Source organism: Limulus polyphemus, unplaced genomic scaffold, assembly GCF_000517525.1.
Source record: "Limulus polyphemus unplaced genomic scaffold, Limulus_polyphemus-2.1.2 Scaffold7293, whole genome shotgun sequence".
NCBI classification, from domain to species: domain Eukaryota; kingdom Metazoa; phylum Arthropoda; class Merostomata; order Xiphosura; family Limulidae; genus Limulus; species Limulus polyphemus.
In genome coordinates, this window is record NW_013672903.1 from 21,977 (window position 1) to 29,940 (window position 7,964).

A 7,964-nucleotide genomic window follows, 5' to 3' on the forward strand; every position below is an offset into this window, starting at 1 on the left:
GACGGGAATAAGTTAAAAGTAAAAAGGCCCGTGCTTCAGAAAGAAACCCTATATTTGCATGTAAGTATATAATCTCACTTTAAAAATCGAATTGATACCATAAATCTCAAAAATACAGATTTGATCTACCAAAATTTTAGATTGCTGACAAAATATATAAAAAAATCACAGTAGAGTGGATAAATTAAAAATAAAAAATTATTTGTTATAGATTTTTCTGCAACCTTACTAAGTATATATAGGCTTACGATATAGCACCATAAATAATTGAACAATAGTAGCCATTTTTTAAATATATGAGCGCATCCGACCATTAGGTAGCTTATATTTACATGAATGTATACATAAATGAAATGTGTGTTTGGTTCAACAAGTGCCAGTATTTCTCAAAAAATATGTTTTATCTGAAATAGGAAGGATGACATCTTGAAGCTGCATTTGTAACATAAGTTATTTGATCACTGATAGAAAAATACAGAACAGAAATGAATATGTCTATAGTTAAAATTTTGTGTTAGAAATTATGCTAACCATTATTTAATTACAACATTACTAAACTTATAGTCTTATGGAATATGTAATGTGCCTTTCCTTTATATCGTCAATAAAATATTTTAATTCGGAAAAATTAAAGCAAAGTTTTTTTGCCTTCCTTGTAATACATTTTACACAGTATATGAATTCGTGCATAAAATGTCATTTTATTACAATTTACAGAGGCCCGGCATAGCTAAGTTGATAGGGCGCTTGATTCGTAATCTGAGGGTCCCACCAAACATGCTCGCCCTTTCAGCCGTGAGGGTGTTATAATGTGATGCTCAATTCCACTATTCGTTGGTAAAAGAGTTGTTGGCGGCTGGTGGTGATGGTTAGCTGCCTTCTCTTCACTGCTAAATCAGGGACGGCTAGCGCAGATAGCCTCCGTGTAGCTTTTCGCGAAATTGAAAACAAACAAACAAACAATTTATTGATAAGCAAGTAGAGGGATAGTAGGTTAAGTAGTTTCCCTCCACAGAAAGTTTTATTCATGTTTTTTTTTCTAGAATACATAGTCTATTTATGATTATACTATATTTACCTTCTTTATCTAAAGCCCTCACAGAAATTCAGTGTGCTATTCTTCCTCGTCTGGGCTCTTAAGTTACAGAAAGCTTTCAAGTAATATCGTTACTCGTATTTAAATTTTGTTTTTTGCCTAAGTTTAATAAAAAATTAAGCAAATCAGTGATTTTCCCAACAGTTAGAACATATTTTCCGTGCAGTGGCGTATGCACTTCGCTTTGCAAGTGGAACGACTTTCAACGAACTTGAAACTATTAAGTATCACTTACACATGAAAAGTATTGCTATTAAGTAGTGAAAAACTAATTACACTATAAAATCTATACCTTTTTTTGAAATTCTGACAAATGAAAGTTTAGAATCTCTAAATAGAAATTCCGTTGTTGTTTAAGTCTCATAAGAATTCCTCAACTTGAAAATGACCGCTACTGCTCTCACTCGTTCCCTCTACGAGAATCCATGTAAAACGAACCGAACCCCTCCCCCTGGATTCTGTGCCACTGTTTGGTGGATGATTGATTGATTGATTTTTCAGCCATTATTTCAGTTTAGCCTTTTGTTTTGCGTTTCTAATTTCATATGTTACAAACCACAGAAAGTGTCGAGGAAAAGTGCGAACAGTGAAGCATTGTTACAAGACTCAGCTGCAGATAATATAATAAATATAACACATCTGGAGGAGGACAATTTGTCAAAAAAAAGAAGAAAAGACAACAGCATGATGCAGATGACTTCTTGAACGATGTGGTAATGTGTATTATTTAATTTGATGTAATTTTAAGTTTATTGTTTAAGTGCATAATGTTCAAGTATTTACAACTGTTATTGTGTGAATGTCATATACTCTGAGTGAAACTAAACATTTTTTGCCTAAAAGTAAAAGGTACGATGACCTATCACAATAGAGCACGCTCTGATTCCGAATGAAATATTTCTAGGGCAGTGACATGTGGTCGACCAACCTGTTCTCATGAGTGAAATGTTACTCACAAAGTGTTTTAACACCGTTTTCAAACATTACTACGATAACGTTTATTTGCTTTTACCATCATGCTTAGTATGGCGTGGCACATTCACAGGATGTTGCCATTGGTATTCCCTGGCTTAACTTATGCAAGAAATTCTGGTTTTTTTTCTTTACCGATTTTTACTTGTACTTTATTCTATGTTACTAAGTATACAGAAACATTAACTAGATACCTTATAACAAACTTTGTTCTAAATGATTTAAAAACGACACTTGTGTAAAAACCTCTATTTCCAATTAAAATTTACAACTGAAAATCATTACACAATAATTAGTTATTAAAAACAGGGACTTGCCCTATATATATATATACCAATAACGCCATCTAGGCTTAAACTACCCAGAGTTAAAAAACATCTGTCCAGTACGTTATTATTTCTAGAGCTGGAACAGGTTCCTTGTTTAACACAATATCTTTGTTTTTTTTCAATTTCAATAATTTATTTGATATCTAATTCAATTTTAAATTCTTTCTGTTTTATCAACTTAATTTTATTCCAATCTATAACATGAAATGCTTCTGCCACATGTTCTGATAATAACGATTCATTTACTTTGTATTTTTCTACCACGTTTTTATGTTCATTGATCCTGAATTTTAGATTTCGACACTTTAGCCAAGAAAACTCGACCACAGGTACAAGAAATTTTATAAATCCCCCATTTATCAATTTCTTCTATCTTTTGTACTCGGGAGGCTATTTAACTTACAACGCGGAGAAAATGCTACACAACATTATATATATATTGTTTTATTATATTACCTATTCGTGTAGATAAGCCTTGAACATATGGTAAACAAACTCTCATGTTATTTACTTTACATTTTCCCTCTAACCTTTTACATGCTAACATTCTTAATTTATTGATATGTTTATGATGCAATCTATCAATACTTTCAGGTTTATATTCTTTATTTCCGGCTACATGTTTTAAGACATTTAACTCTGCTTCCGCATCACAATCATTAGTGCATATTCTTAAGGCTCTAAACACAAATGTGGAGAAGGCGGATAGTTTTTGTGTACATGGCTTTCTATAAATAGAAGTTGACGATCATATCTAAAAAAGTTTAGCTGACCCTCTTTTTCTATCTCTAATGTAAATCTGATGGTAGGACTGATAAAATTAAGATGTTTTCCACATTCTAGTAAAGTCCCAGCGTCATTCCGTCACATTAAAAACATGTCATATACATACCTTAACCACACTAAGGGATTTCACCTCAGATATGTTAAACTTCTACATCTCAAAATTGAACATAAATAATTCCCATAAAAAGAGGGGACAAGAGAGACATCATCACTAAACCTTTAATCTGTTTAAAAAATTTATTTTCCACCTTAAAATATGCACTCATGAGAAAGCTTTAAAATTTCGTTCACCTCAAGCAGAGAAAATGTCTTACTCTCCAGTAATCTATTTTCCAAGCAATCCAGAGTTTCCTTCATTGGAACAATTCTAAACAGCGACACAATGTCAAAAGAGACTAATTTATCACTAAATTCTATATTTATCCCTGATATATTGTTAACAAAATCAAACGTTACTTGACTGACGTTTCACTAGTGAGACCAAGGTTGAGTAGACACAAGATAGATCTGAAATACAGTTTATTATGATGTTTTTTTGCAGGATTATAAAAGTTTTATGCTTCAACTATTTAGGCGCTTAGCATCATATTTGTGCTGTTGTTTTTGTTTGTATTTTGTTGTTATTGTTTTCTCATCGTTCACTTACAACAATGTTTCTTGGCGAAATCTGTACTGATCAATGATTGATCATCAATCTACTGTTTAAATATCGAAAGCTTTTGAGCTATTTGAAACCAGTAGATTGTTTACCTCTATGCTTGATTGAATATTTTCTTGAATTGTATAATGGATGAAACTAAATACTTGTTAAGTCAGAGTAATTTATTTTACTATCCTGAAATTACAGGATACTAATTAGTTTGACTAAAATTGAAACGTATTTACTCATCTAACCTATATAAAAGCCAGTGTGTTTCACGTCACACTTGATTTCTCAAAATAGGAAGAGTCATAAACGTCAAAATGCAGTTATCCAGATAGAATAGTTCGATTACTGTCAGCCCATTATGATTTTAGTGACAGGTGTGCAAGGAGATCGTGAGAGTGGGTGGGTACCGTGAAACCTTATAAGTGTAGTGAGTGTTGATATAATAAGCCTAAAGTAAAGATGAAGTAAGGGATCACCTAGCCAAGAGCCAAGTGCGTACAATTTATAATGAGAGAAAAATATCGATTCAGTTTTAAACTTAAATCGTTTCTGAATTACGCTATGTTTTGTATATCACCAACGTTTTTAATAAAATACAAACCTCTTTAATCAACCGAGACTCTAAATTAAGAAATCTATATAAATATAATACTACTGTCTGTTGTATGTCCCTGTAACTGCTTTGCAAGGTATGGATGGTATGGAGGTTCATCAGGTCCATGCGGTGGTACATGCATATTTTCAGTTTTGCGGTTTTTATGAGCGATTTTGCCTTTTTTTTACCACTATCTCACCTTCTGTGGATGGTTCTCACCAAATTTGGTATGGAAATTGGGTCAATGGGGAAATACATAAAAAATTTCATTTTTGCAGTTTTTATGGGCGTTTTCGCGTTTTTTACCACTACTTCGCCCCCTGTTGATGAATTTTCACCAAATTTGGCATGAAGGTTTGTTGGGTCCATGCGAAGATAATGCAAACTTGCGGTTTAACATTTTGTGTTTTGCAGTTTTTATGGACGTTTTTGCGTTTCTTACAATTAAATATATGGGAAGCAACTTTTCATGTCCTAAAATAACCTTTCGTTAATCAAGAATTTACATGGCCAGATGGTTAGGGCGCTCGACTCTCATTCTGCGGGTCGCGGGTCGAATCCCCGTCCCACCAAACATGCTCGCTGTTTTAGCCGTAGGGGCATTATCAGTGACGATAAATCCCCCTATTCGTTGTTAAAAAAGTAGCCCAAGATTTGGCGGTGGGTGATGATGACTAGCTGCCTTCCCTCTAGTCTTACACTGCTAAACTAAGGATGGCTAGCGCAGATAGCCCTCGTATAGCTTTGGGCGAAATTCAAAACAAACAAACACACCGACCAGGGGACGGGTACTCCAGCTAGTCAACAAATATTTTTCTAGGTTTGACTGTCTATAAATTTCATTTTATACTTTCAGTACATAGACTAATTACAATATTAGGTTATACTTTTGTTGCTACGCAACATGGCATAAAGCCATTGTTCGAACGTAATTTTACCAAAACTCACTGGCTTTTCTATATATTAGAAGTTGTTAATCTAACTGCTTTTTACCAATAATTATTCTATGAATACGCCACGAGTTCATTTCATAAATAATCTTAATTTTGATTGGCTCACAAAGGGATTTACCAACGTTTGACTGCCTCGACTGCACTTTTCTGCTTCTTTGTTGGTCAATCTTGATTTCGCAAAATTTATTTATTTCAGTTAGCTATGAAGTATGAGATTATGGTATGCTTTGGGGTGGGGGTGGTAGTAACTGCCGCGTCATTTTTGACGGGCTATACTCTAGTATTCGATAATTCCAACAATTTCGAGATACGTGAGCTATCATTGACCGAGGTTAGGTCTATGCTGAAGAACGTTATTCAAATAAAGCTTGTACGTGTATGACGCTGGATAACAATTGGTGTGGATTTTGTTAATACGCATACACTTACACACTATCATCCCAAAGAGATATGAGAGGTATCTACTTATTCAGCTGTTCTATAATTGTGTAGGAATTTGCGGCTAACAAAGAGATTTTAAGAAACAATAGCAATGACCTGGACACAACAGGTGTGATACAGTTTATTCTATTTACAACATTTAGTCTTTGCAACTTCCTCAAGAACGTCTACAGCCTTTGGTGTTTACTGTATTATATATATAAACGTCTCTGAAGAAGCCTGAAAAAAACTAAAATATACATTCGACATGAAAGAAATTACATCATATTTTGAGATCAGGGCGTAATTACTGTAACTTGAATATCGTGCGCTATCCTCCAGTTTGCACCAAAAGATTTTAACCTTCGACAAACATTTTCCGAGTGTTTGCTTACATTAATATTTTATAATAAGATTCTTCTTGTCAAATGCGATTTAACTTTTGTTACGTATCTAGATGTATATTACCAAAAATGTTAACTTATAGTTGTGTATTTTTAATGGATGAATTGTTTAAGTTTCATTTTAGATATAATATCATAATTATATAAAGTAGTTATTAACTGTAAATCAAATATTTTAGCTTCAATTTATGTTTTATATAGAAATGTGGTCCAAATCTGTGTACACGCATATACTGCACTTTGTTTAACCTCAACGAAAATGATCAAGTTCTCTTCACTATACGCTCCCGACTGTGGGTGTCAACGATTGAAGAGGTGAATTTTCTCTTTCTTAACTTGGCTTATTTTTCAGACTTCTATAATAAAAAATCTCATTCCAAAAAACACTGAACAAGCTAAATGATATTTTCAATCAAATGCTGTGTAAATGAAAAGCAATAATTAATGTCTTAAAGACTATTTTCTTGTTATGTAGTTTAATAACTTTGTATTACATACGAAGAGTATAGCACGTAGAAAAACAACTATGGCAATTTATCTTCGTCAGTTGGAAGCTTTTGAGGATTTACAAATGCAATATTTCAGATGGTAAAGCTATAATTGTACCCTTCCCTTTAAAGCTTACAGAAATCGAATACTGAATTCGAGTGAGTAAAAGCAAGGTTAAAAAATTCATAAACATAGCTTCATTCTTATGCTTACTACATCTAATAGATATTTGTTCCCCTTTTTATATTTCTTTTTTTTGTCATTGTTTTCAATTTATATTGAAAGTGGGTAAAACTGGGAATGGTGGTGTAATCGATTACACCACCATTCCTAGTTTGACATTGAAGAAGAAAGGTTTACCATTCGAATGCACTTGGGTTATAGGGTTTTTATAATTTTGTAACAAAACTTATTGAACCTACATATGAATGAAATACGGTTTTATACTTTGTTTCATTTTTCTTTTCTTTTTCTTTTTTTACAGCATTTTAATTTACCATTAATTAAGAAAAGTTGCTTGTGGATAACGAAATGTTTCACTAATGAAATTTTGAAATTGTTACATGTAATTGAAAATAAAATTCTTCGTTAGATCGGACTCAGCCAAGTACAAGTGTCATCGAAGCTGGTAACCCGCGTTTTGGTACTACCTTATGATGTCAGTCCCATTTCTGTTCCTCATAAAGTTTATATGGTGAGAAATTTTTCAAATATAATTATATATTTACCACCATACGTCAATTATTTTCATTGATACATTATAACATCTAATTTTCTGATTTCTCATTTTTTTATATTGAAACCAGGAATTATTGTTCTATTTTACAATAATATTTCATAAAAGTTAATGATTTCGAACTGTGCCTAATTAATATAGTTATAAAACTATTAGATTTGAGAAAACTGATACCCAATTTGACGTTCTTTGCCGTATTAGATAAAGATATATATTGGCTAATGATTATTGTATGGAAATAAACTCTTACTTGCATCTCTATTAATCAATAGATGATTGTGTATTAATCAAATAAATTATCCTGATATTTTCTTAGGTTACAACTAAAATACATCCAGATGATGTCAAACAACGGAAAGTTTTTCTCAGATGGATAATTATTGCAATTCCTGGGGGTCTATTGCTTCTTGCCTTTCTAATTTGGAGTCTTATGAAGGTACTTTTAGCTTTCAAGTTAGTTTCTAATTGGGGCACAAAACTGAGATGCTAAATTTAACATCGTTGACCAATTATATATAACAGTCCGACTATATAT

The 7,964-nt window shown here is 32.6% G+C and overlaps 1 long non-coding RNA gene across 2 annotated transcripts in view; it reads left to right on the forward strand.

Moving 5' to 3' along the window:
* LOC106474495 overlaps positions 1-7,964 on the forward strand; it is a 31,479-nt gene that overhangs the window by 21,286 nt on the left and 2,229 nt on the right. For both annotated transcript variants that reach the window (XR_002613972.1, XR_001291748.2), the window contains exons 4-7: positions 1,658-1,809; positions 6,406-6,519; positions 7,286-7,387; positions 7,746-7,865. This is a non-coding gene — a long non-coding RNA (uncharacterized LOC106474495). The remainder of the gene's footprint in view (positions 1-1,657; positions 1,810-6,405; positions 6,520-7,285; positions 7,388-7,745; positions 7,866-7,964) is intronic.